This window comes from Hippopotamus amphibius, chromosome 3, assembly GCF_030028045.1.
Source record: "Hippopotamus amphibius kiboko isolate mHipAmp2 chromosome 3, mHipAmp2.hap2, whole genome shotgun sequence".
NCBI classification, from domain to species: domain Eukaryota; kingdom Metazoa; phylum Chordata; class Mammalia; order Artiodactyla; family Hippopotamidae; genus Hippopotamus; species Hippopotamus amphibius.
Window position 1 is genome coordinate 82,599,649 of NC_080188.1, and position 27,457 is coordinate 82,627,105.

Consider the following 27,457-nt stretch of genomic DNA (forward strand, 5'->3'; position numbering starts at 1 on the left):
AATCACCGAGATATTATACAACATAAGCCACCTTGTAAAGCATAAGCTACAGTCATGTTTCTTCAACAGCAGACAGATTTTTTTTCCCTTAGAGAGGATATTTTCAAAAAGAAATTATCAACACTTTTGTTCAAATAAAACCTCTTTTTATCACTATAAGTAAAAATCCTTTTTCCCACCCCATAGTTAAATCTCTTTGATGCCAGCTCTCATTCTGTGCTACCACTGCCTCTTCTTTGGCCTCACTCAGAATTTCTAGAAGAGGCTGCACAGGAGATATTAGCATCTTCCGGTTATGAAATGTGACCATGCGGTAATGTGTTACGAAGTTCGAGTTCAGGACCAAGGACAGTGGTCCATGCGCTGCAGCTGCCGCTGCCGCTGCTCCTAGCCCCCTCTTCCTCTTCCGGTGCCTACAGCTCAGTCCCATCACACCCCTGAGCGGAGGAAGGTCAACCACATTGTTAAGATTAGAAACAAAAATAGGGTTGAATTCCCATATAAGAAAAGGTGCTTTCTCCACTCAAGTTCCATTTTTATCGGCCAACACACACATCCAAGTTCAAGGATGGAACCTGTAAAACTCAAAGGGTTTATTCACTGCTTCCTTGGGTAAATCTCCCTTGCTGACTTAGTTCTGAAGATGGCAATTGCTGCTTTGGGGGAAGTGATGACTGAGAACCTTTTTTTGAGCCCAGAGTCACAGTGGCTGCTGCGTGTTCCCCTTGGTCCTTGTCGACTGCTAGGCCTGCTCTGCCCTGCCTCAGCATGTCTCTGAAAACATGCCCTTTGAGGGAAGCTCAGTCTGAGGCATATGGACCCAACCAACAACCCCATAGGCCAAATCTGGGCCTACCAGTGTCTTGGAGTGAGAGGTTCGATTCTCAAGAAGCCATAAATGGTAAGAAACTTGTTTCTTTTTGCACCTTCTGGAGTAAGGTCAGAACACAGGCATCTCTGGGAATAATGTGCTTTTGCAAGATAGAACAGAAGGTGCAGAGGATATAACTACCCTACAAGTCTGTTAAATACCTTCATTTATAGCGATGGAAGTTAGGAAGCAGGATTAATTGCTGCAATATGAAGAAAGTAGAAACTAATTAAAAATGAACATTTTAGCATGCTATCAGAGGGCTGTGGTTCTCTTAGAAGGTGCTCTTTACAAACTGAAAGAGGTTACAGCCTGGAGAAATTATTCTGATTGGGTTACAGGGTCTTTCTCTCTCTCTCTCTCTCACACACACACACACACCCCATATACCTCAGTATACTTTGAATATTGAAGTCAGAGGAGAAAGATAAAAAGAGGGCAGATCCTAGCCAACTCCAGCTTGCTACATCCATTTTATCTATTTCAAAGGTGAAATGAAACATGAGAGAGTTCAAGTGAGTCCTAGAACTTACATCACACCTAACAGGACATCTGGGTGCCAAGGGTCATGTTCCAGGTCTTGACAAGGTCAGACGAAGCCAACAGCAAATAGTCACTGCCCAGCAGCTTGTGGGAGAGAGGGGCCGAGGGAAAGGAAAAACAGTCACGGCAGCCCGGGGAGCCACCCCAGTTGGCTGGGCACAGCCTTCCTCCCACCTGAACCTGTCCAGGGTTACCGTGTGCTCTTTGGAAATCCTCCCGGTGAAGAATAGAGCATTCATTCTGCACTGCCCGTGTACTATGCATCCTGACACCCAGGTTACAGTGACAAATACAAATGGAGATAAATAGGAAAAGAACCAGGCCCTAACCCGAACCCCAACCCCAACCTGCATGCCATGATCTTTTTATTATTATTCCAATAAAGAAAACATTAATTTGAACAACAAAGATAAAAACATGTTTAGAAACAAAGCCCGCATTGTATGGCTATTTTCATCACTGATAATAAAAATTGACCCATTATTATGTGTCACTGCAAAATTCCCCTCTGCGACACCTAATTGCTCTTAAACTTCCTTCTCTGTCTTCCCAGGCAACCTTATTCACTGCTCCCTTCAGTCTGCTCTATTGGAGAAGGTGGTCTCTTGGGTTGAGAAACATTGTCATTCATTTCCCTCCCAAACAGAAAACATCTCTCACATTCTTCTTATCCCCATTGCCCCAAATCTTTCACAAACCCTGCATCTCTCTACCCCACTTTGGTTCTCCCTGAAAAGATTACCCTCTAGCTAAACAAGACATTACATAGTCTGCTTGGGGGAAGTTGTCAGTTCTTTGCGTTCTCCAAGACTTATTAACTTGGGCAGGACCTTAGGAAAAGGGAGAAGGGAGCGAGGCCAGGAACGAGTATGCCCTGAGTGTGGTGGGTCTAGAGAGGGGACCGGGCACTTGGTTTGTTTAAATCCCTGCTGTTCCCACCCCTCAGAGGGTCCATCTACTCTGGCCAAATCAACAACACTAAACAGAGTTTTAGCAACACAACGCTTGCATCTAGGGTGTCTGTCTGTGTGATAAGAATTTTGCTATCAATTCCCCCGGGTACTTGGTGTATCACATTAGCTGGATTTCAATATTGTCATGAAAAGCTGTGGTCTTCTGGAGATGTTTATGTATTGATAGATATCCCCGCCTAATGGATCTTGGTTACTCCACAGAGGAGACTAATTTCCTCTCCTAGGATTTGCTCTGGGTAATTTCTCTCCAGCTCTCTCCTTACCAATTCAGCTCCTAGGGATGGGTTGAATCAAAGCCCAATCATAATTACCGTTCCTTTCCAAGGGAAGATGTCCCCCTTGGGTCTCAGAGTCACAATTAACAGGTGTATTTTACAGAGGAAAGGCTCAGTTTCAGATGGCCAGTCATTTTTTTTCTCAGAGATGCAAAGTTGTTTTCAGCCTCTTGGACATGTTATAAATAAGTAAACACACACACACGCACACACACACACATGCATGTATGTGTATAAAGTTTAAAAATCAGGTCAGGAAGGTGGCCTCTGGCATCCACTCACATCACTCAAGGACACTGCTGAGAAATCACAGAGAAGCACAAGGGCTCTTCCCCCTCAGACAAAGCCCCAGTCTGACCACTCACAAAATCCCTTTCCCGAAAGCCCCAGAATTCCGAGGCGTGCTTTCTTCTCTGTCCTCTGAGGCCTTGTCTCCACCACTGGTGCACTCCCTTCACGTGGAGTTGGAAACAAATCATTCATCTTGGAGAAATGACTCTCCGAGGGGCTGGCTAAGCCCACAGAGGCTCTCAGTTGGGTGGCAGCTCCTTTCAGTCCCAGAGGGAATTATATGAGGACCTTGGAAAAATTAAAATCCTGGACAGCAGCTGTGGGGCTGAAATGGACCAGCCTATTACCCAGTGCCTCTCTGACAGTGAGGGTTAATTTATCACACGGAATCCAATCACTTCTTACAAAACCAGTGCAGGTTTCATTTAGTTTGATGAGGTATATTGCAAGATTTCAGAAAATCAATTTTACTGAGAGCCATATTAAGCCCCAGGGAATATAACACTACAGGTACCTCACATAAGTTTTCGTTATTACTCAGAGGATCGCTGGGGAAATTATATACTTAGCCCGATGAAGGGTAATGGCTACCTTCATTGTCTTGGGCAGTTTCCACCCTTCTTACCTCTGTGAAATAGCAAATAAAAATGGTAGGGCTCCAAAGTGGTACTTACCTAAGCTCTGCAGAGCCAGATACACGGTAAGAGTGAGCAAAATTGCCTCGATTTCCCAGAGATACTAACCCCTTACAGTATGGGATGCTACTAACCCACGCTCAGGCATTGTGGGTACTACCTATTTGACCAAAGCCCTTTTCTAATGCAGCCCTCTGATTTGAGTTCTCAGAGCAGCACTTGCAAATGAAGCCATAATGGGCTCAAAATTGCTTTCAACCCATCTGCCAGGTTAATATTTCCAGAGAGGTATATTTCCTAGTGAGAAACTTTTCTAGGATGGCTAAGGAACATTCCTATCTATAGTCACCTGGTCTCTTGGAGACTTTTGTTTGCAAAGCAATAAACCAAGCTAGCTTTTTATGGGGCCCCCAACTTGAAGCTGGTGGCGGGGAGTGCACACCCCAGCTGACTTTGGCAATAACTCCTTTCTCCAAAGGCCATTCAAACTGATAGCAGAGGGTATGGGGAGGGTGTGTGTTGTTGGGAAGAGGTGGTGGCTTGCGATGCTTCAATCCTAGTGCATCCCACAAACACCAGAGCTGCTCTTATTTATCTTTGGTCCAGGACTGTTTTGTCCAATGTGGCAGGGATTATCCCCATGTGGCTATTTAAATGAGATTACTTAAAATTAAGTAACATTAAAAATTCAAGTCCTCAGCTGTACTCACTACATTTCGAATGCTTAGTGGCCATGGTGGTTAGTGGCTATGATATTGGACAGCACAGAAATAGAACATTTCCATCATGGCAGGAAGTTCTATTGGACGTCGCTGGGTAGCCATTCAGTTCTCGGGACTTGGTGGCTATTACATGGATCTGAGAGTTTAGTTCAGGCTGAAGTTATTGTCCGTATACCACAAGTGTCCTCCCTTTCCAGATCCTCTTTCTCCAGTGTATATTGGGGCCATAAGTGACCTCTTGATGGTCTTTGGGTCAGAGAAACTCTCTTCCATCATACCAGAAACAGCCTCGGGAAAAACTCAGAACTAGTTTTGGAAATTAAGAAAAAAGTACCAAAAAATGTAAGCTGTAAGACAAAGCTGATATTTAGGAATCTGGGAAAAAAAAAAAAAAGGTTTTCATCAGCTGAATGGATGCCCTGTTCCAAGAACAAAATTACCACTGTCATGAGAGGAACTATATTCTTCTTAAATTCATATGTTGAAGTTCTAACCCCCAGTATCTCAGAATCGTATTTGGAGATACATTGTTTAAAGAGATAAAGTGAAATGAGGCCATCAGGGTGAACCCTAATCCAATGTGACTGGCATCCTTATAAGAAGAGAAGGGTAGGACACCGACAGACACAGAAGGGAGACCGTGGTGAAAACACAGGTAGATGACAGCCATCAATAAGCCAACGAGAGAGGCCTTGGAAGAAACCCACCCTGCCAACACCTTGATTTCAGACTTCTGGCCTTCACAACTCTGAGAAAATACATTTTTGTTGTTCAAACCACTCAGTCAGTGGTACTTTATCGTGGCAGCCCTAGCAAACAAATGTACCTACCAGGCAGATTCTAGAGCAAACCAGAGGCTTATGCAACACAGACCGACCATCAAGATTTCTTCAAATCATTGGGAATTCCCAGATGGTCCAGTGGTTAGGACTCGGCACTTTCACTGCAGGGGCCTGGGTTCAATCCCTAGTCGGGGAACTAAGATACTGAAAACTGCATGGTAGAGCCAAAAAGAAAAAGAAAAAAGATTTCTTCAAATCAAGCTGGAGATATTTTGAGGCTACATCGCCCATCATCACAATTTTTACCTCAAGCATAACAAAGCAGCTGTTTGCATAGAGAATTATTGTGCCTTTGCCTGTAGGGAAATTCAGGCTTTCAGGCTGCTCACAGAGCCAATGGGGAACTGGAACTCAGGAAGCGGCAGACAAATTACCCATGAGAAAGGGCAGAACATTTCAGAAGAATGTTTAGAAAATCATTTTGCTTTCACTGATATTATGCTGTGACATCCGTGATTGGTTTCTATATGTCAACTCTAAATTAGATCTGAGTGTGTGTTTATACACATCGGGTAGAGTTAAACACATCTACAATATATAGATTTAGCAGCTGTTCATATAGTCACTCCTTTTCAAAGAGTTTAACAAAAATTAATTAATGTTACATGCAACCTACCATATGTTCAACATAACATGCAACAGGCCACAGGGAATGTGATGCAAACTTTAAAACCCAGTGAAGTTTTGATGCTAATACTTTCTGTCTGGTAGGATTCCTAGGGGAAATGCCCAGTGGTCAACTCCTGGATGGAGACTGGAATATCTAGTTAACAGAGGGCTTAATATTATCCAATTAGTTATCTGTATATCTTAGCTTTTATCTGAAATAGAAATTTTCCTCTTAATCTTTTTTTCCTATTTTTTTTCTGGCAGCTTTGCAATATTGCAATTTTTAAAAAAAATTTCTGCCAGATTGAGCAAAAGAAAAATCTTTCAAATCACAGTTTGAAACAAAACATTTGCATGACCTTTGAGAATTACAAAATGCTTTTAGAGTCAAATCTGTCATCTGATGCCTGGCACACTTTTTAAGGTTAGGTTATTACTCCCATTTTACAGGTAAGGAAACTAAAGTTCAGAAAGGTTGTGACCTTCCAAAACTTTCACAGCTAGTTCCATAGGGAGCCAAGCCAAAATTTTAAACTTGGGCCTTTAAATAACCAATCCCTCACATGCCTCCAATTGCCCTGCTTCTCCCACCATGACACACCACAAACTCTAGCCAACCCATCCCCAAAGAATGTTCCAGTGGTGCTTCTCCATGAAGCTGCCTTCGCCCTTCATCAGTGCTGTCGATACTGTGTTTCTCCAGCCTGAGAAGATGGCTGCATGCAAAAAGGAATGAAATTGGGACATTTGTAGAGACATTGATGGACCTAGAGACTGTCATACAGAGTGAAGTAAGTCAGAAAGAGAAAAACAAATATCATATACTAACGCGAGTATGCAGAATATAGAAAAATGGTACAGATCAACTAGTTTGCAAGGCAGAAACAGAGACACAGATGCAGAGAATAAACATATGGACACCAAGGGGGGAAAGTGGGGTAGGGGTGGGGGAGTTGGGGTGGGATGAATTGGGAGATTGGGATTGCCGTTTATACATGACTAATAAGAAAAAACATATCAAATTGTACACTTTAAATATATGCAGTTTATTGTATGTCAATTATATCTCAATAAAAGTTCTTAAAAATAAAAATAAATAAATGAATAAATGAACAAATAAATAAACAAATAGAAGATGGCTGCAAAGGTGGATGGTTAATCCCAGGGAGCACACAGGGTGAGACCCAAGGCATCTTGGCTGAGGCCAGAGCCTGCCCATGGTGAATCAGTCCCCTCAGTTTCTCCTGCCTCATCCCACCAGCCTTCTTCTAATGAATGCGGTAGGGTCAGGAACAAGGGATCTAGAGTGGGGAGTGGGCTTCCAGAACCCATAGGTAGGAACAAAGAGGCCAAGGTGAGAAAAGCTGGGATGAACTCCCTTCCCCGGCATCACCTGCAGTCTCTACCATCAGCCTCACCTGTCTGGAGGTAGTGATGATGTGTCTTTCACGATGCTCACCCACCCTGCCCTGGGGAAAATCACAGAGCTATTCTGGAGCTGGTCTGTGATATAGTAAGGGCCTGCCCTGTTCTCAGCCCGTTTCTGAAGAATGCTTTTCTTTTCTAGCACAACAGTCCTGTGTCCCCAGCTTGGTACTTTCATTCAGTGGACCAATCATGCTACCTGGACCACATCTGATTCTACCCAGGATTGGCGTCCTAACAAATGCAGGCTGGTCATGAGGCTGGCCATGAGGCTGGCCAATCACCTCTGAGGGGGCTTGGCACAGAATCAGCCCAGTAGAGCTGTTCTGTGTTAGACGGTGTCGGGCGGACCCAATCAGACGTCTCGGCGAATATGAATGCTGGGTGTAGGCTCAAACTATAACTGAAATAACTTGGGTTCTCTACTCTCTAGCCCTGACAGAGCTGAGGCCCTGAGCATCGGTGGCTAATGAGAAAAAGGTGTCCTTTTCTGTTCCTTTCCCTTGTGTCCTGGAATCAGTCCCCATCACCCAAAGAGGCTGGGTAAGTCTCTTCTGGGCAATGTTAAATAACCCACCTGATGGAGAATGATTCCGGTCTCTTAGATGTAGGTCCCAGGGGCCCACATACAAATGTGAGACACAGAAAAATAACATCACCAGCTCACCAGGACACTGGCCCAAGACGCCAATTTTTAAGTTATTCTTTCCCATGTTTTTATTTTCTGCTTCCTTGCATCATTGGGCTAAGAAAAAAAGGTACTGAATATTCTCCCAAAAAGACTCCCATGAAAAGTAGCTGAAAACTGTCAGAACAGATAAAGCAGAGATTATTGCTTTCTTTCAGGTCTGTTGCATGATTTCCCCCAGGGCCCCTGCTGTGGACGATGGGGATCTGCCGGGAAACCAGGCGTGTGTTAATTTTCATGATTGTATTAACTAAGTATCAACCACGCCACCCCAGCCCCAGTATAACCTAAATTAATTCAACAGGAGCAGGTGGTTTAATTTGTACATTATTCATATTTGCTAATAAACAAGCAATTTGAGTTTTAGCTCAAATTTTCTCTTGGGGACAGAGCCAAACCTCTGCTGAGGATCTGGCCTGGGGAAATTCATACTGTGGCTTCCTCTCATCCCGGATACCCACTCTGACCCACCCTTCAAGCTTTTCATACTGAGAAAGTCTGGTAGGATCTTATCTCCAGCAACTCCACACTCCTATTCCTCAGGCTCAGTCCTGACTGTAGAGGTAAACAGTCCTGTCTAACCCAGGTTACAGTTTGGGCTCACCTTTGCTACCAGGGGGCCCTGGCTGCACCTGCCCTGTAAGACCTGGGCTTCCACTAAGGTGAGACCCAGAGGGCTGGAGTCCCAGTTCTCAGATGGGGTTTCTGCTTGTGTCTAATTCTTCTAGGTTTCTTTCTGGATACCTGCCCGGTTGGTCATTTTCCTTCCCCAAATAGCACCCATCCGTTCTGGCCCTACTAGCCGCTCTTTCTGAGACTGACGTTTCATCATGAACTTAATCCAGGAGCTACCAGATGTGGTCACCCCCAAAGACACCCCAGAAAAAGGACTCTTGGAGTCTCCACCACTGCATTTTGCCCACTTATTGAGTGTGACAACAATAACAGTACTAGTAATAATAGCCAGCATTTATTGCGCTATTTCTATATGTCAGGAATTTTGCAGAAGTTAATGTTCACATAATTGGACAGTTGAGACAGGTTCATAAAAGTTAAGCATCTTGCCCAAGGTCACACAGCCAGCGGTGAAGAGCTGGAATTTAGCCCACATCTGTCCAGATTCAGGGCCCACATTAAAGCATGTTCAAGTTACTCACCTCCCATACCTGTTGGATCACTGTCCAATGCTACCTCCTGAGCTCACTTCAATGCAGGGAGATCTGGCACAGCTGGCACGGGTGGCTGGCTTGGTTTGGGTGTTAAGGACCAGGGCTGGGTGGCAGGAGACTCCCAGATGTAACTACAGCTGTGCGGAACCCAAGAATGAATATTAAGTGCATTCAGGGAGGCCTGAGCACCAAAGCCAGAGAAGCATGCTGATTGGCCAAAATATTTTAGAGACGTTCCCCACCCATATGGGAAAATCCAGTGAGCTCTGTAGCTATCCTCTTAGACACGGCACACAAGGCATGTCCCCTAAGAGGCCAGGACTACCATTGAGTTGGGGGATCTGGTTGTCCGATACCAACTAGAAAGACAGCAGCACCTTACTTCCTGGATATTCTCACACAGCCTCAAGTGAACTTTTGTCCAAAGTGACAGTTAAAGCACTTAAGGGGATGATTTCTGGGCCGTCATTCAGCTTTCACAAAATGTTGTGTGGTCTGTTTCACGCTGGTTGCTAATAAATGCTGTGACGAACCTTACCCACCTCAACCTGCTTATCTCCACCAAGAGGAACCCAACAGTTGTGGCTGATTCTTTGGGAAAAGAGACGGGCTCCATCCCCGCAGCTCTGTGAGCCGCCCTGCTCTCCCTAATACCTCTTCCCTAAAAGCACGTGGAACCTCCACTTTGCAACACTCCCAGCCCTGCCCTTCACCACAGTTCCTGGAGCCAGCAGTGGACCCTTGACCTTGAGGAAAAGTCATCTTGGACTTCCCAGCATTCAGAACCATGGGAAAATAAATTTCTGTTGTTTAACCACCCCACCCAACCCCTGCCAGTCTATGCTATTTTTGTTATGGCAGACACAGATCTGCAGACTAAAGTCATGGAAGGAGAGAAAACCCAGCAGGCCGCTTTAGTCAAAGTGGTCAGCCTACTAGTGAGGAGGCAAATCTCTGCTAGTCCCTCCTTTTCATGCCAGACTTCTTCAGGCCATTTCTGCCATATTTACAGGCAGAAGAAATAGCTGCCTTCATCGGGTGACTTGAAGGATTCTGAGAGTTCCACCTGCCACATATGTCTCTGTACCACAGTGCTGGGGCTACCTGCCCCATGCCTAGCTGGGAAGTCTCCCCACCAAATGTGCTAATGGGTTTGGAGAAAAGAAGGCCCCAGTCATTACAGGGACCTTCTTAGTCATTACAGGGATTCTTACTGTGCTTCTCTGTGGCTACAAGGACTTTCCTTTGGAGTCATTCAAGCGAGGCAGGAGCTCATTGGCCGGCACCTTGACAAGATCACCAAGGTCTTCAGATGTTAGGGTTCAGGAGCTCAATTTTGTGAGTCCATTGAAGTTCTGGATAATTGGCTCAAGCTAATCAAACTCCTGAGACTGGCTGACAGCTGCTGAGTGCATTTTTTTCTAAAGGGGAAAGTATTTTTGAAAAACGAAATTACTAACTCAAGACAAGGTCACAGAACAGGGCATGAGAAGATTTTTAACGGTCAGTGCCATTAAGCTATAATGAGCCTCTGCCCTAATGAGTGGCACCCCCCAGAGGGCCAGAGGACCCCTGGAGCCAATCAAGACACCCACCCCTCTGGCCAGGGCCAGAGACAAATAGTAACTCTTCAACTCATTCTTCATTTTTATGTTTTTAAATAGCCCAAGCAGAGCAACTACTTGTTTCTATCATTAAAGTGGTACTGTTTCCATGATTACTATTTATCTCAGATCAATGACATTCAGATGCATCTGGGGAGGCTCTTTCAGCTAATCTGAGCACACTTCAAGTCATCTCTCCAGCAGATGGCTAGTCTCATCCATGGGATGGTAGGTCTTTGGGGCTTCAGTTTCAGATGGTGGCATTTCCTGACCCTGTCCCCATTCTACCCACTTTGGGTTACAGGATTGAAATAATGCAAAGTTTAATGAATATGCAATTGACAGGAAAGAAAACGATTGGAGAGATTCTGGTTGGACTTGAGGTAGGTCAACCCAACTTGCTCTTGTCTCAGCTCAGAACTGGGTACCGGGGTCTCTCCTGGGTCAGATGAGTCCTGCAAAACTACGGTTGTTCTCGCCCCTCCCCTTCACTGGCAGAGAGATATGAAGCAGATACACAGAGGTGAAGAAACAAGAAACTCTGCACGTTTCTTGCAGACAGACGGCCACCCCCAGTGGTACTGCTGTATGAATGGTCCCTAGGTGGGCGAATAAGAAGGTGCCTTCTCTTGCAGATGGTCCCATTCCGGTTTCAGGGCCACACAAGTCCCAGCTATGCTGCCTGTTCTTGGGGGACTATGAAATTCTCTCTCTCTTCACTTAGTTTCCCACTTTCCTTGAGCTAGTTTTGGTGGATTTCTTTTTCCTGCAATCAAAGGGCTCAATGTGGGACACTTTGGGATTCCTCTGGGCCTCTCCTGCGACCTAGAAAGCATTAAATTGGTTTGTTGACACATTAAATAAGCATAAGGTCCAGGTAGGGTGACTTACAAGGAAGTAAAACCATCTAAGGACCATGCAGGAGTTGAGAGCCAGCAATAAAGGATCTGGAGTGAAGGAGTCCATGGGGAGAGTCCATGTGAGGTTCACAAACAGCACTCAAGCTCACCTTTACAAAATTCATAACACACCTGGGTACCAGTTGGATCTATAGGAAATGACCGTCATTATGAGAGCACTGAAAGCACCGACTATTTTCCCCTCAAAGTTTGGCATTTTGGAGCCTGATCTAGACTGGCCCTTAGCACTGATCATGACCTCTGTATCACTGCTCAGGCCCCTGCTTCACTGTACCTTGTAGATTGCTCAAAGAGATGCTCAAATCTCCATCCTTCTTCCACTCCCGCATTGAATGAGAGACGAAGCGATTTCTTTTTCACTCCAGTCCTCCTTTCCTGTAAATGCTTGTCTATTCTCTGAAAGCGTAAGTGGATTCAGGGGTTTTTTTGACCCACCATAGCTCTGAGAAAAACTCAATATTTGTATTCTCACTCTTAATGCCTGCTCATGGTGATTTTAATACTGCATTTTAAAACTGCTGTGGTATTTTAATAATACAACATTCTTTCTGGTATTGTTGAAACATAACATTATTCAATGTATCCAATTGCGATGTATTTTTCTTTGCCCTTGTGGTGCATTATTACTGTGTACTCTTCACGGAAGTATAATTTGGGGAGCAATTTTCTAGCAAACCATTGAAGGTGTTTCATTACAAATGCGAGGTGATGTGCCGCTCTGCTCATGGAACTGCATTGCAAGGCTGAGAGCCTTTTTTCAGGGTAAACACTGTTGCAGTGCAGCGATCCCAGCGGGACCCCACCTCTCACCTTGCTCTCCTCAGTCACCCCCACTCCACCTCAGGAGTCTGACTTATAAATTCAGCTTCTGATGCCCAAGATGTACAGCCACATACAGAGACCTGGCTGACTGACACAGTCACATTCTTCCTGAAGCTATTTTGTCTCTAGAGTTGGGTTTCTCCTTGGCAAGGTCAAGTTTGTCATCTCCTGCAACTGGATTTGGCTTTCTGAAATGCAGAACTCACAAACACAGTCAACAGATTGCCTTTGAGCCACAACTGTGGGTTTTTCATTTTTTTTAATTATAAAATTTTAAGACCATTTTTAAAATGATTTTCCAAATTTAAAACTCAGGAGTTTTCACATGAAATCCAGGATTTCCAGATTATCTTAGCAGTCATGGTAGCACTAAGTCAAGGTTTTCCTCTTTGAAGAAGCCGTGTCCTCCTCAGTTCCTCATAGGCCCCACTAGTCCCTCCTAACAAGCTCCAGGAGCTTCATAGCTTACCATGCCTGACTATCTTTGTAGGAATCTGAGGCTGCAACCTCGGCTTTTATAGCTGTGATAAGCAGAATTCTAAGATGCCCCCCCACCACCAAATTCCTGCTGTCTTGCATAAACATCAAACCCCTTGTAGAATCCTCTCTCCTAGAGTGTAGTCAGCAGCTGTGAATACAATGGCCTACCCCTCTCTGACTGGTGGCAAAGCAATTTTGCAGATGTAATTAAGGTCCTTAATCAGCTGACTTTGAGGTAATTAAATGGGAGATTACTCCAAGTGAGCCTATCCTAATCAGGTGAGCCCTTGAAAGAGACAAGAAACATCAGCAGATGATCTCCTACTGGCCTTGAAGAAGTAAGCTTCTGTGCTCATATCTGAGGGCAGCCTTTAGGGGAATGACCCCAGCTGAGAGCCGGCAAGAAAATGGGACCACAGTCCTACGACCACAAAGGACTAAATACTGACAACAGCCTGAATTAGCTTAGAGAAGGATCCTGAGCCTCAGATGAGATCACAACCTCAACTGACAGATTGACTTCATCTGGTGAGACCCCAAGCAGAAGATCCAGTTGTCTTGTCCTAGACTCCCAGCCCACAAAAACTGCCAGATTTGTGTAATTTGTGTTGCTGTAAACCACTAACTTTGTGGCAACTGGTTATGCAGCAATGAAAAACTAATACAATAGCTTATCTGTTAGCTATTGCTTTCATACCTGTACTCATATTCCTAACCAAGCCAGAATTATGGGAACTGCTTTCACCTAAGACCAGGAAACACATTATAGAGGATACTCTGTTGCCTCAAAAGGAAAGTACAGGAGTCCCAGACTCAAATGTCTGAGAAAATGCCTGGAGGACAAGCTTGATCTAAGAGAGACTCGGGGAATATCAATGCTCTAAAATGTTCTTAGCTATCATCTGGTCTAGCTCCCACTCCAATTTTCAGATGAGGAAACTGAGGCCCAGAGAAGTTAAATGACATATCCAAGGTCCCATGCCTTAATAAATCACACTCACATTCCTATAGTTGGCATAAACCTTATAAATTCTTGATTTATCAGAACTCATGCACCTGGTGGTGGGTAAATACAGGTAGGCTTGAGGAGGTTGGTTAAAGAAAGTCATCTTTTGTTTGAGGATTCAGTATGTAAATGGTTGATGCAGCATTAAATCCAAATGGTTATTAATTTAATAAATATCTATTTCCCAAGCATCATCAGGAGTAGCTGAAAAAGCAACAAAGTAGAATGTGTGATCAGTGCCTTTAAGGCCTTTCTAATCTTCTCCATGAGAAAGCTCTCAGTTTAGACAACACAGGAGCCGAAGAGTGATGCAGGGCCAGCAACGCACGTCTTCCGATCATTTTGCTGAAGACTAGGACCGCTCAGTTACCCTCACCCCCAAACTCCCTCAGCCACTGCAGTCCCTAACAACCAAACACACTTCCTGATCTGCATTCTGCCACCGTGTTTTCAAACTCAGGCTACAGCTCAGTAATGGTCACGAAGTGGGTTGTGCCAGAGGTTTGAGAAGCACAGATCCACCCAAGCGCAAGCTGTGGGTTGTGCTAAAGAAGAGGCGGTGATGAGCCCGCCGTGGACCCTCTGCAGATGCCTGTGGCCCGTGGAGAGAACTGAGACGTGGCCATTACTCCAGGAGCCTTGATGGTGAGAGAGATTCTCCCCACTCTCAGCCACCAGCTCCTGCTTTGTTTTACCTTTGAAACGCTCAACCTTCTGTTTAAGGAAAAGCGGTTTCACTTAGCTCTCTGGCTTCAGCAGAGCCGCACCCTAAACTACAGTGACAGCTGCCTCCTCTATTATTAAGCATCTCTAAGGATAGAGACGCTACGTCTGCCTTGGCCACCTCTTCTGCCCACCCCGCCCCAGCACACCAGCTGTCCTGGTTTCCCCATTTCCATCCCGGCTCCACTGTTTGCTGACCTTCCATCTCCAACCACTTGTAACCAATAACCAATTACAATTCTCTATAGCTCTGTCCCTAGGTCCAAACAGTCACAAAATTGGGTCAGTTCTGTCCCTGAATGACTCACGTCTGCCCTTCTGAGTCACGGCTGTCATGGATCATGGGTTCCCATAACCACCCTGGGGGTGGAGGTGCCCACACTCTTCCCAGCATCACTCTCTCACTGTACTGGGATGGACCCCCGTCCTCTGGAGTTCCAGCCGGTCACGTGGCTGTTCAGCTCAGATCTGTATTCCTCAACCTTTTCTGTCGTTTTGTGACCCAGTCTGGGCCTATGGCATATAAGTAGCAGTGATGAGTCCAATTCCAAATCAGCCTCCATCTAAAGATGAACCACTCTGGATTTCCTCCATCCTCATCCCTCTTACTAGGCACAGAGATGGAGTTACATGTTCAGGATGGCTGAGCCGACTGGCTATGAAACAGAACTTAACTACTCACCTGTGGACTATTACGGTAAAGAGAATGAATGTCTACTTGTCTTTAATTGAGATGTAATTAATGCCCCTCAAATGCACAGATCTTAGGGGTTCTCTTCACTGAGTTGTGGCATTTGTATGTCCCTATGTAACCATCACACCAAACAGGATGTAGAATATGCCACCTGTGCTGTTTAAGCCACTGGGTTTTGGGGTTTCTTTGTTACAGCAGCTAAGCTGTAGCCTGACTAACATGCCTCATAAATGGTCTCTCTGCCTCCAGTCCTCTGATGTGTCTTCAAGTAGATCTTCCTCAACAGCCAAGTTAGGTATTCTGATTCCTGCTCAAAAGCCTGGAGGCCTCCTTGTTGCCACTCTCCTAAAATCAACCCACCTGATCATTAATAGAATTGTCCCTTTTTTCTCTTAGCTGGGAACTGTCCTTTCTTATGCTGAACGGGGTGGTTTCTAACTTGATCCCATTCACAGCCAGATTTAGATAGCGTTCCAGGAGGGCTTTGGTCAACTACTCAGTGTGGTCCTGATGCTCCCTTGATACCACGCATTTTAATTCTCTCTTGGGAAAAGATGGAAGGGATGGAAGTAACTGATTGAAACCATTAACTACTATTCTAGAGTCACACCAAAATTTGTAGGCACTATCTCTGAGGGCTGCTTTATTTTACTGCAATAAATGGTCTATATGGTGCTTACAAATTCAACGTGAGAAATCATAGTTGGAAAATTGCATGCTTTTTAACATTGTTACAAAGGGCAGGGAGTGACCTGCCCAGGAAACCCTTAATGGAAGTAATGGATTGTGATCAAATGCCCCACCCCTCAATTATTTCTCCCCTAAAGATGATAAAAGGGGTCAGGTACTTTGAAGCCAATGTCCTATTGTGACCAGAGCCTGTGTGTCCACCTCCCAAAAAGAAGAGGAGGGGTTAAAACTTGCTGAAACTTAGAAAACAATTTTAACTCATAAGTAGAGGGCTGAAACAAATAAGGTAATAGCTAATAATTGTATTGTTTTGTTGTGCCTAGAGAATAAAGGAGCAGAAAGTCTGTTCTATATATCTCCTGGAGTCTTGAAATTTCTTAATCATGGTTTATTACAAAAAGAACCAACAGCTACACCTGTTGCAGAGGTGGGAGTCACCCCTGATTTCAGCAAGCATCTCATCCAATGGGGCTAAGGCCATCCAAGGGTGAACATGTTCCATCACTCTTGTCCTGCTGGGCTCCCGGCTTGGGAATTTATCCCACACCTGTCTCTGGTCACCATAAAGCAAAACCCATGCCACCACTGTGATCAGAGTTGGTAATAGCCACGTTGTTCCTAGAGAAGATCCATCCCAGCTTCTCTGCTAGGCTGGCACTCAGAAGTGGGCAAAAAGCTTGCTCCTGGCCCAGAAGGAGGAAGGGAGCTACTGCCTGCCCAGATGTCCGTAGGGAGCAGCTTGGTCCACTGTCAGCTACTCCCAGGGCAGAATCAGGCCATCTAGATGGATGGTCCCCAAAACACACTTCAGCTTAATGTAGAATAATTTCCCATCATCCCGAGTGATGAGTGAGTGAATGAACCCCTTGTCCCTGGACGTGTCCAAGTAGATGTTGCGTGATCATCCGGCAAGGGATTTACAGAAGGGACCCTCACACTGCGCGGTAAGATGGATCGTAATTTCTAAAACCTCTTCTTGCTGCGAGTGGGTTGCCTCTGTGCTCTGGAAGCCCTCCTCTCCTCAGTCCTGCAGTGCTTTGACTCACAGAGGCACCCACCCCAGGCTCGGGACGAACTGTGACCTCAGCCCATTGATCATTCAGGAGCTGGAACACACCACACAGAGACTTGGAAAGAAGGAGCAGAGCTGCTGCGCTAGGCTGGACATCACAGCTGTGAGATCTCGGTTGCACCCCTTGTTTCTGAAATCAGTCCACCCTTGTGAACTCTGGTCCTGGGCGTGGAGTCCTGGTCTCGTCTCTACCTGATCTCTGGTGGGGCCAGGAGGGGAGCCTGTGCAGGGAAGGGAATGGGGGCAGGCACCTTCAACCTACCCTCACAACTCAGGCCAGGGGCAGACAAGAACTAACACTGACTCCGCAAGCCCGCTTGTAACACACACACACACACACACACACACACACACACACACACACACACACACGGAATCCATCTGCCAAGTCCAGGCCCTGGGTCATCACAACCTAGAAGAGCTTCCATGAACCCACCAAGATCATATTAGTACCCAACTCAAAAGTCCAACAGTTGAGCCCAGTGGCCAGAAGGCCAAGGCTGAGAGAGGCAGACAAAGCAAGCTGAGTTCCAACGGGCCCGGCTGTAGAAGCAATGTCATCTCAGGATTCACAACAGGACACCAGCCGGAGGCCACCTAGAAATAGTTCGGAGGCTGACAGTGACCATGGCCTCTCCCGGCAGGAAGATGTCTGTCCCCAGCCACCAAAGGCCCAGCAGGGAGCAGACTTTTCTCTCAGGCCCTTGTTGTAATAATCTGTCTGCCATCCCAGCTCCCCAGAAAGCAAAATGAAACACAGGGTGAGGAGTTTGGACCAGGCTATTCCTGACAACAAAGGGATAGAGATGCTAAGTTTTATATTTGCTAATGTACATGTGCACAGGCAAAAAAAAATTAAAAAATAAAAAAACTTAGAGGCATAACTACATCCATGTGGTTATTTTGGGCAGTGGGATTAGAGGTAATTCTTATTTTTTGTCTGCTTTTCTGCTCATCTCAAATTTGTTGCAATGAATATGTATTACTGTTATAATCTATAAAAGGTTAGTTTTAAAATTCATATGAAATTACAGTTTTATGGTAGTCATTTTGTAATCAAAGCTCTTTTGCTTACACGTAAAATTCTTGTTTTTACTGTTTTTCCTTTGTGCTCTTTCCCATCTCTATTTTTACTGCCCTGCTTTCCATGCTCTACGAGGCCAGCTATCTTCTCCAGTCAGGCACTCTGGGTGTGTGGGTTTAAGTGACGCGTGTGCACGGAAAATGATCCCAACAGCACAAGATGTGCAGGTGCTGTTTCCTGACCCCAGGCACACTCTGTTCCTTGGCCCCTTCATGCCGTTCCCGCAGGCAGGACCAGCTTCCCCACTTTCCTCTGACAAACCCAATCCAACATTTTCTTCCAGTCGCTGTCAAAATTTCTGTTCCTGTAAGAAACCTTACACAACTCAGTGCATTCATTCATTCACAAAATATAATAATTATTGAGCATCAGTCTCAGCCCAGGTGCCACCAGTGCTCAGGACCAGACACACAGCCACAGACATGCCCAGCCCCTGCCCTCCCCTTTTAGGATAGAGTCCCCCAAACAGCAGGCCGAGGGGGTTACAGGCAAGCCGGTGCAGATCGTCAGCCCATGGGAGTGGCTGCCTCAGCTTGCTCCGTGGGGGAGCAGGGGTTTTCAGAGTCGAGGGGATACAAACCAGCAATTGCTGCAGCTAAGATCGTTAGATCACACAACATTCTATGTTATGGACATGTGTGTATCCATATGGGCACGTATGTACACGTATACATGCATGTCACAAATGATTGCAATTACCTTAACAAGCAAGCATTATCCTAACACAGCTAACATCTATTGAGGACTGAGTATGTGCCAGGCTCCAGTCTGAACCCTTTTACATGTACAATCTCATCTGTTCCTCACAACAGCCCCGCACTGTGAGTACCATCATCATTCCCGTCTTACAGGTGAAAGAACAGTGACACGGGGAATGTAAGCAAATTACCTTAAGATCACAAAGCTGGTCACAGGGAATACAGCCAATATTTTACAATGACTTTAAAGGGAGCATAATCTGTAAAAATATTGAATCACTGTGTTGTACACCTGAAACTAACATAATATTGTAAGTCAACTATACTGCAATTAAAAAAAAGATTACAAAACAAGTCAATGATGGGTCTTGGTTTCAAACCCAGACGTCTGACTTCAGAGCTCTTCTCACTTCACTTGGTGGGTTCCCAGTTACTGACTTTGAGAATGCTCTGTACAGAGTGCAGGCAGGGTAGAACATTCCAGAGCCTGGGGCACTAGCCAGCATAGCCTAGACTCAGGGAGTTAGAGGAGCCTTCCTAGAAGCCGGAAGCCTCCGCTGAAACAAGAGGAACTGGAGGTGAGCAGCAGGGCAGGAGGCAGAGGACAGGGCAAGTGGAAGGAAGATCAGCTGTGAGGGGGGAGAGCAAGCCTGCTTTGTGAGGAATAGGCAGGCCTTTCTGCCATGGGGATGGGACTTTGCACACCAAGTTAAAGGGCTTTTTCTCAAGTTCAAGGGAAACATTACAGTGAGATTTGCCATTAGAGGGACCCTCTACTATTTCAATACGGAGAAGGGGTTGGAAGGGGCCAGACTGCAGACACGCAGATGGGGGACCCACATCCCAGCGTGGGGTCTGGGGGGAGGGGACAGGAGCGAGCCCTGGGCGGGGCAGCGGGAATACGGACAACAGTCATCTTCTCTTCTCGCGTTTCCTCTGCATCTCGGGGCGAGGGCTCTGCCGCGCCCGCTCGTGCTTGCTTACACAACGCCTTCGAGCTGGTTGTTCTCTGTTTGTTCCTGTTTATGTATCTTGTCTCAGCTAGGCTGTGAACTCCCCGGGGGACAGGGACCACTTCTGACAGATACGCCTGTCGGTGCTCAGCGCAGCACTGGACACGGAGATGGGTTATGAGTGCTCTAAATAAATCAAAGGTCATGTTTGTAACCACGTTGGGCTTACAATCGAGCAATTTTATAATCTAAATGCACCTTGCTGAAATCGAAGACTAGTTCTGTAGCTCTTTGCTCTGAGTTATAGGCAACCACATGCAAAGTGAAACTAGGTGACTATGTATGTACGTAAAGTGCCCGAAAAAACAGCGCTAAGGGTTAGTAGGAAGAATCATATAGACAGATGGGTGGGTGGGTGTTTGTGTGTGTGTGTGTGTGTGAGCGCGCGCGCGCGCGCTAAGCACACAGGGCGCTGCAGGACGCATTCCTCTTATCTATATTTGCATCAGGTGGGAGTTCGCTTCCTAAAGTCCGTTTTTCTCTTCTTTAGGCCTTCCGAAGGATTCATGCGCCAAATAACTAAATTATGTCTCGGTAGCTAAACAAATTATGCAAAATTATACGCCATGAATATTTTATCATTCTAAACCCTGAAGCCAGACTCCAGACAGTTTTATATCTGCAGCAACCCGTATCATACCCAGATGAATTCGGCTGAAGACAAATGACTTCTTTCAAAAACTTAACTTTCTTTTTCTTGTTGCATTTGTCCTTAAGGATGTCTCAAAGGTTTTACAGTACATAGGTCTAGAGAGTAAGAGAACTCCACCTTCCTCTTAGCTGGCTAAAGCCGGAGATTGTGCCTAGCATAACTTAACTCTGGAAACATGCACAAAATTGATTACCGTTAGCAGTGGTCTTCCCCGGGCATGCATTGAACAGCTAGAACATGAATAAACAGCTGACAATGGTACAAGGTTCAATGGGTTCCACATGCTTCCTTTTGTCTCAGCATGCTGAGAGTGCCTACAAAATACATTTTTCTAAATAATGGGGTTGTAGTCAGCCAGGAATAAGAGCTGCGGCTGGGTGTGATCTCGGTGTGAAGGCAGATCAGAACTGCTGGCCACTCCCCTTCTTTCTCAATTACCTCTGCTAGTTTTGATCCGCCTCTTCCGGTTTTAAAAGAAAGAGCTACCTTATGAAGGTTCATGGCTGTGTTCTCAAAGTGGTCGGCAGAAGAAAATGAGGAAGCTGCGAGTTAATAAGGCTCTGCTGGTCCCTCACCTTGGTTCCTGGGATGTGGAGTCTTGCAGGTTAACGCTTCAGGTTGAGCCACTTGGCCGGGCATCGGAGGAGTTGGGGGGGACAGATCTGTCTCTCCTCACTCCCTCCAACTGTTCTGTAGGCTCAGAGAGGAACCAAACAGAACTGGAAAACGAACACGTGCCTCCAGCCAGGGGCTGTGGAGGAACCAAAAAAAAAAAAAATGGAGACAGTTGATTTTGTTGCGGTGATGGAATCCTGGAAGACTGCCTTTTAAAAAAATTTTATTTATTTATTTGGTTGCGCTGGGTCTTAGTTGCAGCACATAAGCTCCTTAGTTTCAGCAGGTGGGCTCCTTAGTTGTGGCATGTGAACTCTTCGTTGCGGCATGCATCTGGGATATGGTTCCCTGACCTGTGTTTGAACCCAGGCTCCCTGCATTGGGAGCACAGAATCTTAACCACTGTGCCACCAGGCAAGTCCCAAGGCTGCCTTTTTAAAAAAAAATTTCTGCAGAATCACAGTTTCATTCGTGCAATAAACAAATACAATTTCTTTTTCAAAATATGGCTGACTCAGGGAGCACCGCAGAAGATGACTTATGAAAGCATCTTTTCTGTCTAATCAGCGGGCTGGGTTTCCAGAGATAGCGTTCCCATCTTCTTTCCCAGGAAAGGGCAAGAGAAGAGAAAAAAAAATAAAGGAAATGAAACAGGTTTGTTACTCAGAGGCCACTGGGCAGATCCCTGACTGTCCTCTGAGACGACCCAGCTCTGGGCACGAGCCCCAGAATGTGTCCAGGAACAGGCCCCACCGGAGATGGGAGAGCACCCGTGGTGGGGGGCGCCTCTCATCTCCCCTGTCAAGCCAGCCCAAAGCTGGAAGCAATGAAGGGTGGGGGCGGGGCCGCAGCTGTGGGTTAGTGGAAGGAACACGGGGGCCAGGGATGTGGGCAGGCATCCCTGTTGCTGCCTTTATGAGCCACATGACCTTTAACCAGTTACTTAAGCCTGGCTGAGCCAGTGTTTGTGCCTTTAAAATGGCTATAAATTCTACTCATGTCACAGGGTTGTTATAAGATCAACATAATATAATTGCTTGAAAGCACTGACAAGGGTGTCCATAGCACAGCAAATGCTTCCTAGCTGAGGGACTTTAAGGACAAGTCCCATCGTAACTGATTCTGTCCCTATAGTGATACCACTGGATATGAAATGCACACCACTGCCCATGTATTCTTCTCACCCACATCCCTCTATCTTCCCTCACATTCAGAAACCGGCTCAGAAAAGGACTTCATAAAAGATTTCATACTCAAGAATAAAGATCTAATAAGTTTTCCCTTTTCCAGGAGTATTTGCATTTTAATTGGGAATTAAAACAAAATCATTTCTAGCAGCGCAGTTTTAGGTCCCAGCAAGCTAATAGGGGAGGCATGTTGCTTTTGTTTGCTTTGTTGTGTTTGTTTGTTTGCAGAAGGGTAATAAAGAATTCTTCAGTGAGCTCTTAAAATTATGCAAATAGATGTCCCTTTAAATGGCTGGTTGAGAATCTAGATTTAACCACCAGCTTACAAAAAACACAGAGAATAGAAGAACATAATGAATGACACTGAGAGAATGCCACCAGCAAAATCCAGGCTGTGGGAGCTCCCACAGGACACATAATATTTCTTAAAAATTAATTGCAAGGAAGAGAGAGAAATGTTCGGGGAAACTGTAAAACACATATTTAACCAATCACAGGGTGTGGACCCTTTGTAGAATCCTAACTGAAATAAATAAATTGTAAAAGTGAAAATTATGACATTTATGAGACAATTGGAAAGTTAAATGTTAATTTAATTGGATAGCTGATGATTTTGAGATAATGGTTAATCTAGTCTACTGTGATAATATGGGTGTTTAAAAAAAGAGTTCTTATGTTTAATACACATACTGAAATAGTTACTAATAAAATAGCTTGTGATAGTAAATTTTATGTGTCAAGTTAGCTAGGCTATTGTGCCCAGTAGTTTGGTCAAACACCACTCTAGATGTTGCCGTGAAGATAATTCTTTAGATGTGATTCAGATTTAAATTAGATTTTGAGTGAAGCTGACTGCCCTCCATAATGTGGGTGGGCCTCATCTAATCAGCCGAAGCCCTTAAAACCAAAGACTGAGATTTCCAGAAGAAGCAGTTCTGCCTTAAGGCTCCAATAGAGAAGACACCCTGCTTGAGTTTCCAGCCTGCAGACTTTAGATTCAAGAGAGCAATGTCAACTCTTATCTGAAGTTCCAGCCCTCACAATCAGATGAGCCAATTTCTTAAAATACACCTAGATAGATAGGTAGATAGATAGATAGACAGATACATAGATAGATACATAGATGATAGATGATAAATATAGATAGATGATAGATGATTGATAGATAGATGATAGATGATAGATAGATAGATAGATAGATAGATAGATAGATAGATAGATAGATAGATATAGATAGATAGATATGGAAAGATATTAGATACAGATATCCTATGGGTTCTGTTTCTCTGGAGAGGTCTGACTAATACCTGGCCTTTTATCTGAGGTTTGTTTCAAAATGATACAAGAAGTCACAGTGGGTGGGTCAGTAGATAGCCGGGGCAAGACTGACCACAAGTTTATGGTTTTGGGTACTGCGTGATGGGTACTTTTAAAAATAGGGGTAGTAGTGTCTAACTTTACATATGTTCAAAATTCTCCAAAATAAAAGCAAAACACAAAATAAAACAAAACTCCTCTCATAATCCATGTAATTATTCCCAAGGGTCATCCGCAAGGCACAAAGGCTTATGTAAGCAAATTATTAACTCAACTCTGTCCAGTATTTATAAGCTCACCCTCCCCCCACCCCCACACTGTATCACCAGCAGCCAATACCAGTGGGACCAACTCCCTGGGGAGGCTGCCTCACAAGGCCTCCTGGGACGGCTTCCAACAACCAAAGACAGCTAGACCTGGCAAGATCCATTCCAAAGGAGGGACCTGGGAAAGACAGGGGATCACTGCCCATCTCTCAGCTCCTGAGAGAGGCAGAACTGGTTCTAGACTCTTGTTCTCTGCACATCCACCCAGACCTACCCAGAAACACTCTTGTTTTCCAAAGAGGGTACTCGACCACAGCTCAGCAAGGAGAGAAGCAACAGGCTCTCCTCCCCTGAGTTGTTTCCTTTCACCCCAGCCCATCCCCAACAAACAGGAGCCCCAGCTCTCCTTTGAGACCCCCTGCATTTTTAACGAATGATTCCAGGCACACTACAAAATATAGCTAACGACACCAGGGGAACTCCCCGTGAATTTACCACCCAGCTGAAAAAAAGCAAACACTACAGACTCAACAGAGGAGTGTGAGCCCTGCCCAGACGGACTCTTTGTTCCTCCCCAGAGGTGACCACTCTCCTGAACTCAATACGTCAATACGTGGCATTGTTGTGCATTTTCTTTCTTTCCTTTAAACAGAAAAAAAAAGTGGGTCTGTTGGGTTTGTCTGTTTTTTTTTTTTTAATTTGATTTACTATGGACATTTTAAAGGCTGGTACTACATATAGGCTATTCATAAATAATACACGGTATAATTATCATTGATGTTTTAAATTTTTACAAATGTTTTCATATAGCAGGTATCCTTGTGCAAGCTGATTTTTGCAATGTGCTTTTGAGATTTACCCACATTCATGAGCGTAACTCTAGTGCGTTCGCTTTCACACCGCTGAATTGTATTCCCTTGTATGAATGAAGGTACCACAGTTGATAGGCCCGTTTCTCCTGTGATAGACGCTCAGGTTATTTTCGATTTTTCTCTTTTACAAACAAGGGTGGAACGAACACTCTTGCAGTTTCCTGGTGCACAGCTGAGAGCGTCTAGGCCTCTTTACCCGACGTTTCCGCTCTGTCCTCCCTGCCAAGTTCACGGGTGTGACCTTGACAGAGCTGGCCTGTATCCCTCCGCGGTGAAGGGTTTGCTCTCTGCTTGCCTTGGGCAAAGCGAAGGAAGGAGCGGAGCAGTTAACTAATGAATTCAACCAGGAATCCCTGGATAAAGGTCTTACTTTAAGAATAAGGTTTGGGGAACTTAGTTATCTGAATAATCGCCCTGTCTGGACTCAGCGGCCACCTCCCTCAAGTTCTTGGCAGTATCCAAAAGGGGTCAGCGCTAACAGAGCACAGTTAAATATAGACATCTAGGAATAAAAGGCCTAATTAAGAACCAGGAAGTTGCTCTTGGGAAATTTTTAAAGTTTGCCAAGTCACCCTTAGCTGTGCCAAAGCCTAATTTGGCAGGAAAATGCTGATGAGAGCTCCATGTTGAGGAGGAAAAAAGCAGATTTATCCCCTAGATCACCAGGGGCTGCTGGCTAGCTGCTGCCTGTGTTTCCCCCGTTCCTCCCAAGTCACACTTTCTAGGACAGGGAGGAAGAAAACCCCAAGGCAATTGGATTAGATTTTTCTCCCATGTCAGAGATGCTCTCTCTAACTGCTCTAATCTACTAATTTACCAGAAGGAAGAATTCCGGACCCTCAGAAATCTTTCTAATCCAAAATGCATTTCTGACCCTTCAGACTTGGGAATGATGTTTGCCTTTATGCTGTCTGTGAGGGCAAAATTCACCTCCCCCGGTGAGGTCACAGAGAAGAAACCCCTTTTTCATCCTGATCTAAGGGAGCAGGTGAAGACCAGTTCTCCAGCTTGTCAGCTTTTAATGAACTCTGGTGACGTTTTATTAATACAGTTGGACAGACTCTGCGTGCTCATCTGGGTACGTGGCCATGTGTCTAGTAGATTTTCAGGGGTTAAAAACAAGCGTGAGTTAGGAATATTTATTCTTCACACAAATAGGAATGAGGTTCTTAAAACTCCGTAACACACCCTCGATACAAAATATAAAGTTGTTTTTGTGTCTCCAACCGCAGGCCGTCGGAGGCTACGCAGAGGCGCACAGACCTGGTTCTGAAGCATCTCGGACGGAGCGACATCTGACCTGGCCTGTGAAATGGGGCTGTGCGTCTTCTGAGGTTGCTGGGTGGATCAACGGAGAGAATGTGCTGGAAAGCGCTTTGAAAAATACAAAGTGCAATTCAAATGGATTATTGACAGCGCTTTGTTAAGTGTTCGTTTGATTGCCGAATGTCCTTGAACGCAATGAGGCATCATTCCTTATAAACCGTTTTATAACTCAGACCTTTCCACTAATTCACAATGACCTCCCCTCCAATCAGTTCGGCTCCTGTGGTTTTACCTCAAAGCCCAGGAAGCTGCTGCGTGGAATCTCGTAGAGAAGAGGAAAGGGCTTTTAGAGGTCATCTCATGTCGCGCCTCCTGCCCCAGTCCCCCAGCAGGGGTCTCTTCTGTATCCCCTCTGGAAAATCCCCAGACTTCTGCTTGGAAATCTCCCATGAGAGCAGTTAGGACATGAGCAGCCCTCCTGTTGAGGGTGATAAGGCCAACATGAACTCCATGGAATCAAAACTCACTTCCACCACCGGCTCCGGGCCTCTGGCCAGAGCAGGGGTTGGCAAACTATGGCCTGAGAGCCACATTTACCCCAATCCCCAGTTTTTACAGTCTATGGCCTAAGAATGCTTTTCACATTTTTAAATAGTTTTTTTTTTACTTTAAATAGTATTTTATGACACATGAAAATTACACGAAACGTCAGTATCCACAAAATAACGTTTTGTTGAGATGCATGCATTCATTTTCGTATTTTCTGTGGCTGCTTCCACACTACACGGCAGAGTTGAGTGGTTGCTACAGAAACCTCACAGCCTGCAAAGTCTACAGTATTTACTCTCTGTCTCTTTATAGAGAAATTTTGCTGACCCCCTACTTTAGGGTTACATTAACAATCCCAACCCCTCTTAAGACACGTGAGCAATGTTTTCATGTCATTGACTCACCCTAGCAAACCTTTTTAAGGGCTTCTGATGGTCCAGGAGCTGTGCTGGGCACTGGGAAGGTTTAAAAAAAAAAAAAAAAAGACTAGATCTTGAATGTTCTCACCACCAAACAACAACGAAAAATACATAGAGACATGGTACGAATTCAGAGGAAAGGAAGGGAGCATTTCAGAAAGATTTCACAAAAGGAAATTTGAATTTGAACTTAAGGAAGGGGATAGGTTTGGAGAGTTGGAGAGAATTAAGAGGGTTTTGTTTTTTTTTAGCTTTTTTACCACGACTCCTGTTTAAAGCCTGAGAGTCAGGAAAGCTCAGCATACGTTCAGAAAACAGTGGCTCATCCAATACTTAGCGTGTAGATGATGCAGCAGGCTGATTTCAGGTATCAGGCTACATCAGTGGACAAAACAAGGATTCCCACCCCGATGTAGATTACATTCCAGTGCCCACGTGCCTGCAGGAAAAGGTTCATAGACGAG